Raw genomic sequence first — 11658 nt, forward strand, 5'->3', positions numbered from 1 at the left:
ATGATCACAATAATGGTAAAGCTATTTTAGCTTGGCTCTGTCAATTGATAATTATTTTTCCAAATCATCTTTAACTAAAAAGGATAAAAATTAAATGTGCCACTAACTAATTGTCTAATAAAGCTTCCCTTTGGTGAAATGTGCTTCATCAATAGCAAGCCAAATACATGGGATAACTTCTAGTCTGCAATAAAAAAATCATTCTTGCCTCCACAATTTCATCAACAAGCTAGACACAATTGAGCCAATCTCTCATGACAAGAAGCAAATATTGTAGCGACATACACTGAGAGATTTTGGCGGCATCTCCTTCTTCTACACATGTTAATGATGTGACGGAACTACCTTACCACAAAAGTATGAAGATGGTTAGCTAATTATTCAAGCAAAGTTAAATACACTTCAACCTTCTTTGCTTTATGAAGTTATTTATTATTCTCACAACATAGAGAAAGAATTCCACACCAATGACAAGTCACTAGATTGTTCAATAAAGGCCTCCTTAGACCAAGCTCTTCACCCTTTGGATCACCTATATTTTTGGTAGAAAAGAAAAATAAAACATACAAAATGTATAGTGACTATCATGCACTTAATAAAGTAATGATAAAAAATAGATACCCCATTTTGCATTGACGATTTACTAGACAAACTAAAAGGAGCTAAAGTTTTTAGCAAAATTGATTTAAAATCCGAATATCATCATATTGGAATGGACTCAATTGTTCATTTAAAAAAAAATTGTATGCAATTTTATAATTACAAGTTTATTGTAATGTCTTTTGGTTTAATTAATGCACCTAAAACTTTTACTCAATTAAGGAATATAATTTTTATTGATTATCAACATTTTGTTATTGTGCTTTTTGATTATATATTCGTGTTTAATGAATTAAAATTTGAACATGACGAATATCTTTTAAAAATTTTGATTTATTGTATCATAACCACCTTTATGCTAACCCTTTTAAGAGCAACTTCTTCAAATTGAATATTTGGATCACATCATCTCTATCAAATGTATATGTGTTTATCCAAATAAACGAAATACTATTAGTGAGTGACTACACCCAAGACTATCCATGAAGTTCTTTTTTTTGGGGGGGGGGGGGATTAGTTAGTTTTTATAAAAAATTTGTGTGCTTATTTTTCCCTAATAAATCTATTGCTAACTCATCTATTGCATAAAAATGTTATCTTTCATTAGGAGCTAGCCAGCAAAAATCTTTTGATATACTAAAGTACTTCTTGACCCATGCTCATGTACTTCGATTACCCAATTTTAACCAGCCTTTGTTTCTAGTGTTAACAGAGGCTAGTGGATTTGGCATAGGTGTCGTACTCATGCAAAATGACCATCCTATTGCATACAAGATCTATAAGTTGATACCTTTTGAACAAAACTATAGTACCTATGATAAAGAACTACTAGTTGTAGTGCTTGCATTAGATATATGGAAAGACTATCTTATGGAATATTGATACTTATTAAAACATTTAATAAACTAATAGGCTATTAAACACTTTACTTTCTCAATCTCTAATCCTTGAGTCACATATTAAATGGGCTTCTTTTATTCAAAACTTTCATTCTATGATCCAATATCAATGAGGATATATTAATGTTGTTGAAAACACATTTTTGCTATAGAAATCCAAAATTTTGACTCTGATTTTTATGTATTCATTTAATACTGCTTTTGGTAATGTATAGCAACAACTTTAGAATGCAACAACTATTGTTTTCAATGACTACAGATATGTACATGGATTATTGTATTACCAATCAAGTTGTGTGTGATTGTACCATATAGGACCATAGTTATTGAAGAAATGCATGCATCGTGATACATGGGACATCAAGGAATCCAATATGCATTCGCTATGCATGTAAAGAACATCTTTATTGGCTAGATTTAAAGCATAATTTTTCTAAGTATATATCTGATTGTATTCCCTATCATTGCAAATCTTATTGTTTACTTATGCCTTCACCTATACCTAATGCACCATGGAAACATATCTCTATGGTTTTTATAACTCATTTTCCTGCTATATCTTCCCATAATGGCATGATTTGGACTATTCTAGATAGATTTAGTAAATAAGAATATTTTATATCATGTAAGAAGACGCTATATGTACCTCAAGTTGCAAAATTATTTATTCATACCATTTTTCTTGATCATGGCTTTCCTAAAGTTACCATTATTAATTGAGATGGCCATTTCTATAATCAGTTTTTGGAAGCTCTCTTTAAAAATTTAAATACCAAAATGGATTTTACTTCTACCTTTCACTCTAAGAGTAATGGCCAAATTGAAGCAACCAATAGCACTATGCTTGATCTTCTTAGGTCTTATATTGTTGGCCTTCTAGTAGTTCACCCTTTGATGTTGTCTATGGTAAGAAATTGCATATACCCATCTCTACCATATCCAAAGATCAAATTCTTGTGCTGATTCTATAGCCACCACTAATCATATAAAAATATTTAATGACAATTGTGGTATATGGCACAAGCTAACAAACATCATAAATCTATGACATTTAAAGAAAATTATTTGTATGGCCTTGAAGTGAGAAAAACCTATAGTTGATGATCCACCAACTTGAGGAAGCATTAGGAAAAAAATTAACTCACAAATGGGCCCTTAAAAATATATTATAGTTTAATATGTGGGCCTTTTGGATTGTCCAATAGAAAGGCTAGATGTTGACATCCATGGAGGGTGAATCTTCTCTCTCCACATCTTGGGTTTTTATTAAAAAAAAGGGGTAGTAGGGGATATTTAAAAAAGGGAGAATGAATAGTACTCAAAATTTGAGTTTCTCTCACCTTGAATCCTTCACCCTTTTTTTGTGGAGAATTTTTAGTTTTGGTTTTTTTCCCTCTCACGAAATCAGTTTGATCCAAAAGTTGAGCAATAGACCACATTTCCTCTCTTCTCTATACTAGTGAATTTTCGTCTCCATTGAAGCGCCTAGTGAGAGTAATTAGGGTTTTGAGCGTTCAGCTTACCTCTGCACTTTCTTCTCCGTGCAGCTCCAAATTTCAGGCAAAACACAGGTGCCCATCTCTCTTTGCATTTTCTCTTGTTTGCTATATTTTTCAATAGGGTTTGATGTCATTTCTTATACTGTTATTGTTGTTTTATTGCAGAGGTTGTTTTGGGCAAGAGGCACAAGTGCTCATCTCTCTCTCTCTCTCTCTCTCTCTCTCTCTCTCTCTATGTCGTTTCTCTTTTATGTTGTGTTTTCAATAGAATTTGATGTTGGTTCTAATTGTTGTTTTCTTGTAGAGTTTATTGGAGCAAGAGGAAAATGTGTTAATCTCTCTATCCTTGTTTGTTTTTTTTTTTGTTGCTATCTTTTCAATACAGCATGCTGTTAGTTCTAACCCTTTTTGTTGTTTTATTGCATAGATAATTTTGGGTGACATTGCATAAGTGATCATCTCTCTCTCCCTCTCTCTTTCTCTCTCTATGTTTCCTCTTTTCTACTGTTTTTTTAGTATACATTCATGTAAATACTAACTCTTGCTATTGTCTTTTGCAGATATCAATTTGGGCAAGGTTAAATAGGTGCTCATTTCTTTCTCTCTCCTGTGTACTCACACACTCTCTCTTTCTTCCTCTCTGTGTTTTTCCTTTTTTACTATCTTTACAATAGGGTTTGATGCTAGTTCTAACTTAAGGATCAATTATTGTTGCAACACTTAATACAAGGTAGAGCAAAGATTCTGTACCTCAATTTACATGTAAATCTGCCATATCTTACGATACCAAAATTTATTCATTTGATTGGTGAATTTTATGTTTGATGGGATTGATGTTTTCTTTTGTCCATCATTTGCAATGGGTTTTGATTAGCAACAATTCAATCTTATCTTCAGTAGATCAGCTTATAGGTAAATTGGCCCTATTTTGTGTTGCTTCTATTCATGCAGTTATCTAGATATTTTTTGTGAAAAGGGATTCATGCAGGTATTTTTGTTAAAAGGGATCCATGCAGGTATTTTTTTGTACATGCAGGTATTGTACAAGGTTTAGATGAAAGACATAATTCTCGATCAACTATTTTGATGTGGTGAGTGATTCCTTTGTGTTGGATTACATGGATATGCTAGAAGTTTATGATTCAAAAATCCTTTGCTTTATTGGTCCTATGTGTCCATTCGGATCTACATGCCAATTGACAATGATCCATGAAACTCTTGTATCATATCATCCATACAACGCACAATGTGTTGAGTCATAGAATATCTTAGGTGTCAATCCAATGTGCCTATTAAGATTTGCATGCCATGTGGTTGCTATCCTTGTAACAACTACTCTGTAATACCCACGTTTCATACAATGTTTTGAGTCAAATCAGACTCCTATTCATTATAATGAAATTTATTTTGGCAAATTTCTCCAAGTATTCTTATGCTATTCTTTCCATTATATTTCATGTAAATGATATGATTAAAGTGATGCCTTGAAATTGAATTTAATACTTTGTGTTGATATCCACATGTGTTTTGATATCGATGTTTATGTCTAATTACAAAAGTGTAAACATCTCTTAATGCCATGTTGATTTGTATGGCATATTGGTGATTACTAGACAGACTTAAAATGCTTATTGTTTAGGGATTAATACATACTTATTTACATCTAATGTCTAGATTATAATGGATGAGAAAAGAACAAGCATTCTCTTGATAGAAGCATGTAACAAAAAATATGAAGAAGGAAATTGGATCACTTGTACATATCATTGCTCGTATTGGGTACATATGCATCCAAGCATGAAGGGAGCTTTCAGGGTGAAAGCATCCACAATTGTAGATATATCAAAGCACTAGAAGGGTAAAATTTTAGATCTCAGACAAAGGAATGTTGATTCTCACCTTGTAAAATAGAGGCGTTGGTACAACATGTATTCATGCAAAAACAAATACATATTGCGCCCACTGTGTCCTTTCAACAAAACATTGCAAACAATAGGTATTTCCAACTCATTGAGAATGAGAAATTTCATGTTATCTATATGCACATACCGAATCTCAATAGCATAGAATGGCCATTGTGTAGTAGCCACATTTTACACATGTGTAGCACAAAAATTTCAGCAGACATATTGAACTCTATGAAGCTAAGAACTATCTCAAAGAATATACATCTAAGCCAGTTCATACCCATTGCAATTTTTGCACATATGTTCAAGGAATGTAAGGGTTTGAGGCATACCAAAAGCACATATGTCATAAAAAGTACATTGGAGGATTATGTAACAAGGTTTCTAGGCAAAACTTGGACATAAAAAATGACTCACAGTCCTGACACAGTGGAATGTCGAGTCACAACAAGGGACATGGCTTTCAGGTAAAAAATTTCTCTCTTAGTTGACTATTATCTTACTTCGGGATGGATCAACTAACTTTCCTTTCCAATTATAGGTACTTTATCACACGATAGACTTTATGACTAGTGTTGAAGTATCGTAGATGGAGGATGCTCAAGGGTGAATGGTTGTGCCTTGATCAAGACATGCACGAAAGTGTAGCTGTAGATGTTACTATCATTTGTGAGGGCCGCGAGCCCCAAGTGTTGCAAATGGAGGATGATTGGCCCTTGAGTATAATGCACCAAGAAATTACAATGTTAATGCTGAATCCACTTGCTAGCTTTTATTTTAAACTGGATGGTAGGAAAATTCAAAGTCGAGGTGAGGGTACTATTACTAGTGGAAAAGTGTGTGGCTCCACATATTTTAGAAATTGTAGAGTCTCCCTAAAAATCCCAACACCACAATTTGTAATATCCAACACTTGTAAATTTTTTAAAAAATTTGGCCAAAGGAATATTGTCGCTTGCAAACTTGCAATATTTAAAAATTATGGTATTTATGCAAAATCATACACTTGCTATACACTTTTCACATCGACACATTTACATATGCATGTGAACTTTACAAAGACATTAAGTAAATTCATTATTAAATATCATATGCAAATAGTTCTTAATGGTTTAAAACTTAAAGTTTTTAAGGTAGGACTAGTTTGCTTCTTGTTTCATTTCACACTTTCTCTTTTCATCTCCTTACATCCACCACGTCCCTCCTACATGCTACGATGGATGCTCACGCACACTTTGACAAGTGGATCCATGAGATTGCCTTTGCTAACCAAGATGACGAGATATTTTAGGTTTTCTCTAAGAACTTCAACCTTGAAAGTGCGCTCTCATCAATGGATTCCCCCCTTCACATTTTGGAAGACTTTGTGAGCACCATAGTTTACTGCAAGCAAAGGAAGCAAAAAATGAGGCATTAAGAGGAAAAGCGCAAGGTAGAAAAAAGGAAAGGCGCCCTACAAAAGAGTGGGCCCGGAAGAAATCTAAAAGCATGGGAACAACCACCAGGAGTCCAAGATACAACCATGGAAGCTACAAGAAGCGAAAAGTAAGAAGACACAACTTAAATATAAAGGTGCAACCAAAACTTCTGTAAAAGAGCACTAGTTGTGCAATTTATAACCATGAATGGGCATGAGGACCAAGCTAGGAAGAGAGAAGGACAAATGGGAAAAAGGGCCTAGCCGGCCATGTAAAAAAGGGGATAAGGGGATGACCACCCAAAGGGATTAATTTCAAAAAGTGAACGAGATCTCATTCTTTGGTGTGTGACCAAGGGGATTCTTCTTCTTCTTTTCTTCTTCTCTTCTCTTGCTTGCTTGTGAGTGCTTGAGGGAGGGAGTGTGAGTGAGTGAGGGAGTGTGTGTGTGAGGGTGAGGGATCTTGGAGGTGAAGCCCTCCACCATCTCCTCTCTTCTTCTTCTCCTCTTCTTTTCTCTCGTCTTGTGCATGGCTATGGAGGATGGAGCTTGAAAGAAGAGGCTTGAGGATGCTTGAGCATACATCACGAATCGTGGAGCTATCGGAGTGCTTGAGAGAGGAAGCAATTCAATCAGGCATAAAGGTAAGCTCACTACACTCATAGAGAGGGATAGCGCATCGGCTATGTGAGAGGTAGCCATTAGTGCTTGCTTGAAACACTTGACCAATAAGCGGTCCGTGGGTCTTGACAGTTGAGCTTGAGCTTGCCTCTACATTTTGGTTCCATTTGCCGGGACCAATGGATTCAAGCTTGAGCACTTGCGCGCTTCAAATCGAGCATCGAAGTAAGGGTTTCATCCCCAAATCGGAGCTTGAGATAGATAGAAGGTTTTTGGTTTTTAATCCATGCTACAAGTAAGTCTTTTTGGTTTTTGATTATTAGTTGAGTAGGAGAAATCAATTCAATACTTTGCTTTTGATTTTTGTCACATTTAGAGTAGGATATGAGGGAGAAATTGGAGTGGGAAGCTTAAGGTTCACTGATGTAAAACAGTCATGAATAGGGAAAGAACAAGGAAAAATGGGGGAAAAAGAGTGCTCAGATGTCTTGGAATCGCAAGTGGAGTGATTGGGAAGGCTAAGGTGCTGGCCAACAAGGGTTTAAGGTCCTGGGTGACAACGGAAAACCTCATTTGCAGTCCTGGTTTTGTGTGTGTGTGTGTGATATTTCCAGAATTGGACTCGGACAAGGCCAACTGTCTCATCGGACATACTCGTTCGATTTTGAAAATCAGACATTTTGGAAATCTGACATTTTGAAAATTAGACCGAGTCCAAATTTGACCACTTTCTAATCGGACACACCACTTTCGTCTGATTTTGAGAATCGGATGAGAAGGAATCGGACATAACCTAATCAGACCAACTCAAGCTGTCCGATCGGACATACCTTGCTTGATTGTGATAATCGGGCCCGACCTTATCTAATTCCTAGAATCGAACACTGGTAAATTGGAAATCTGGTTTTCAAAATCGGACACTGGTAAATCGGACACAGCTTGAGAAAGAAAATCTAGAAATTTGGCAAACCTCGACCAATGAGAAGTGTGATCTGCACCGAAAGAACCCACTGAACGCCTCACATGTAGTTATAGACCTAGAAATCGTGGCCGAATAGTTTGGAATTGTGTCTGGTGTTGTGGGCTGATTGTAAGACCCTGACTTGACCCTGATTGACCTGAATAGAACCGTGCAAGGAAAAACCCTAGAAGTCAACGAGGACAGCTAGAAACCAAAAATACGACCCTATCAAGCCAACCCATAGACAAGAGCACCGAAGCTACACACACTTTGTTTTCTCACTCACACTGACTTCTAGCACTTGAAATGCACTTAAGGAGAGCAAAGAGCCTAGTTGTGCACAATGCACAGAAAAGAATACACCCACATGCACACGCATGGAGTGAGGTTAAGTTGAGGACTGGTTGTAATTAACAAGGAATTCACTCAGACATAAAACCTTGAACGAACCCACCAATAGGAGAAGATCCCAAGCTCAAATCCTTGAAAGTAGGACCAGGCAAATAACGTGACCAAAGAGCCAGACATAGCAAGGACTAACCCCATTGGAGAAGTGGATCTACATTACCTCATTCACCTAATCGACAACTTGGTGCAACAAGAAGCCCTAGACATGGAAGAGGGCATCTCAGGCTGAAGAGGCTACGAGGAGCTTGTCCTAGGAGACCTTCCTCAAGCTATCCAATAACAGTTGGTGAACAAATACGATGCTCAAACCCGGCTAGAACACTGTGGTAGACCTATAGAGGATGTTATAATAGACCTCAAAGAAGAGAGGAAGCTGGCTCACAGGGCTCTGCAAGGCCTAGCTAGGAGCTTGCGCCAAAGCTTGGAAATGCAAGAGATTTAGAGAGTGCTAGCCTTAGTAGGCAATAATCAATTGGAGTGCAAGAGAGCACTAGAAGGGGACCTCACACTGAGCGATCTTTTTACGAAGTGGCTACTAGATAATACGGTAAACAGAGCAAAGCACTGCAGCATTAGCAACATCACTACTAGCGAGGTTAGGGGTAACCAAGGCTCTAAGAGCCAATTGAAAATTCCTATGGTGGCAAAGTAGCTAGACAAATACCAAGTAAACGATGACCTGTACAGCTTTGTGGAACAGTTTGAGTATGTTTGCGAGGCCAACGACCTCACCGATCTTACTCAACACTCCCAAGATCCCAAGCTTTCGGACTATGCTTAGGTGACAAGGGCCGGACTTGGTACACGAGTTTGGATGCTACAAAGCATGCCAATTTCAATGGCTTAAAAAATCTCTTCATTAAGATATTTTCCAAACTGGGGTACTCCAATAACCTGCTAGTGCGACTCATGAACTTCAAGCAGAGTGAGAAATAGGATATTCGAGATTATGTAACCCATGTGAGGAGTCTCTTCAAGAGAATCCCCATGGACAAGAGACCAACCGAAAGAGCTATATCCACGATATTCATTAATGGAATACGAAGCGAAGAGCTCTACAAGGCCTTGGGCGAGAACTCAAGCTTACAGCGAGATGCACTGGCAAGGGTCTTTGAAGAAGCTATTAGAGTGGATGACTAGCTCAAGGAAAGAGGCTCCAGAGGCTTGGATCGAGAAGAGTCTAGTGCCAGGAGTTCCAAGAGGGCCTCAACGCCGAGTGAGAGAGCAGACCCAAGCACATAGGAAAAAGGGAAGGGCACTAATTTGGGACAAGAGCTAGTAGAGATTAAGATGGACATAGCCAAAACTACAGGAGTTGATGAGACGACCAACATGCCCACACGTCCAATGCGCGCACTGTGGTGGAAACCCTAGGTCACAACTGAGTGTCAAGTCCCTAGGTCACGACCTTGCACTAATTATGGTAGGTTTGGCCATGACAGCATTCATTGTTGATTATCTCGGAGGCTTACAGTCAACCCAACCTTGCGAACAGGCCACCGAACTTCTTTGGAAAGGGAGCCCCATTGGCTCTCCCGACACTTAGTGATGCCAAGCCATCCATCCCTAGGTTGGAAATAAATCCTATAAGTATCCCTAGACCACCTGGACCCTACGTGACCCACTCACCAAGTGATGCTCCAGCCCACTATGTGGACGAGCCTAGCAGCAACAAGCTGTATGTTAACCCATATGTGTCGTACGATGAGGAAGGCAATGCAATCCTTATGGACTACTGACCAGTACTGGTGATGGTGTTAGGAAGAGGGAGAGGTAGAGGCCTAGGAGCATAGACCCAAGAGCCAATTGTGTGTTGGACTTGTGGTCACCCAGGACACATTTCTTCACGCTATCGTGAGAGGGAGCAAGCAAATAGAGATAACGTTGACTTGAGATGCGCAGAGTGTGGAATCACTCATCTCTTTGTTGATTGCCCTAGAGGGAGGCCATCTTCTGGTTCTTCAAACAAGCCATCGATTCCATTGGGGTTGTTCGGTGTCGAGACACTCGATGGGGAGGCCATGTCTATCCCATTGCATCTCATGACATGTGTGCAGGTGAAGCAAGCCGACATATCATTACTAGGGCCTAGCAACCTTGATGTAACCTCAGTTGGGAAAAAGTGCCGGAGACGAAGGAAGAAAAGACCAGATGCTAAGTTCACACTCTACCCCAACCTGAAGCACCAACTCGAAACCATCAAGAAGGTGAAAGAGTGGGTGAAGGAGGCCCAAGAGCAGCTAAAGGATGTTGAGCCTACACTAGAAGACGAGATTGATGATCTCTCAAGCATAAGCATGTCAATCTCTCTCTCACGACCTAGATCAAGGGAGGCGATGGCACCACAAGCTGGGCCGCCTAGATAAAGTCTAAATGCTCCAGGTTAGCAAACTGATCAGGGCCATTGGCCAATAATCGCAGAATTAGGAGAGAGGCAAGTGACTAGCAACCTCCTCAATACACTGGTGACCACCCCTATAACTCTAAGCTTAGGCGACCTACTTAGGCAACATCCAATGCTATGGCTAGAGCTGAAACAATGGGTTGAAGAACCAAATGAGCCAATTACCAAAGACTTTCCTGAGCATGATGTAGAAACTCAAATACCGAGTTTGACGCTGCACTCCATACCTAAATCCTTGCACATTAATGCCTTTTTGGGAAGGCACGAAAATGCATGCAATTCTGCTAGTCTTAGCACTGGGGGACGTCACTAGAAAGGGAATTGTGGACATGGGGGTACGAGTGAGTGTGCTAAGCCATGTAGTACTCCAACTTGGGGTAACCCACCGGTCGAGATTGCTAGGTTCAACATCACATTGGCTAACGGAATGAAGGTGAAACCATTCAAAGTGTTAAAAAATTTGACAGTGAAGATAGCAGGAATCCAAATCTCTGTTGACTTCATAGTCATGAAGGGAGTGGACTACGACATCCTACTAGGTCGACCCTAGATGCACAACACGAGAGTCATAAAGAGTTGGGGCAATGGTCTTATCTACCTGAGCAATCAAATGAAGGCCATAATATTGGAGATGGACACATGGAAGATTGTACATGTTGACCTGGATGCCATCTCCTCCATGCTGAAGGGCGATGGACAAACTAGGAGATCTTATGGGACCCTTACCAAGTATATCTCGTGCCTTGAGGACGAGCGAGACTAGATGCATGTTCTTACTACCATTGACCTACCGTTCTCAAACACTGAGGAGTACAAACAAGCCATCAAGGCAACCGGAAAAATCAAGGACAATCCCTCAGTGCCAGTCTGCATGATGACCGAAAGCCTATACAGAAGACCACACCCGGTCATGTTCCGAGTCCTGAACAATAAATGAGAGCT

The sequence above is a fragment of the Lygodium microphyllum genome, chromosome 23 (genome assembly GCF_053477565.2).
Source record: "Lygodium microphyllum isolate KBCC chromosome 23, Lygodium_microphyllum_v1.1.10, whole genome shotgun sequence".
In the NCBI taxonomy this organism is placed as follows: domain Eukaryota; kingdom Viridiplantae; phylum Streptophyta; class Polypodiopsida; order Schizaeales; family Lygodiaceae; genus Lygodium; species Lygodium microphyllum.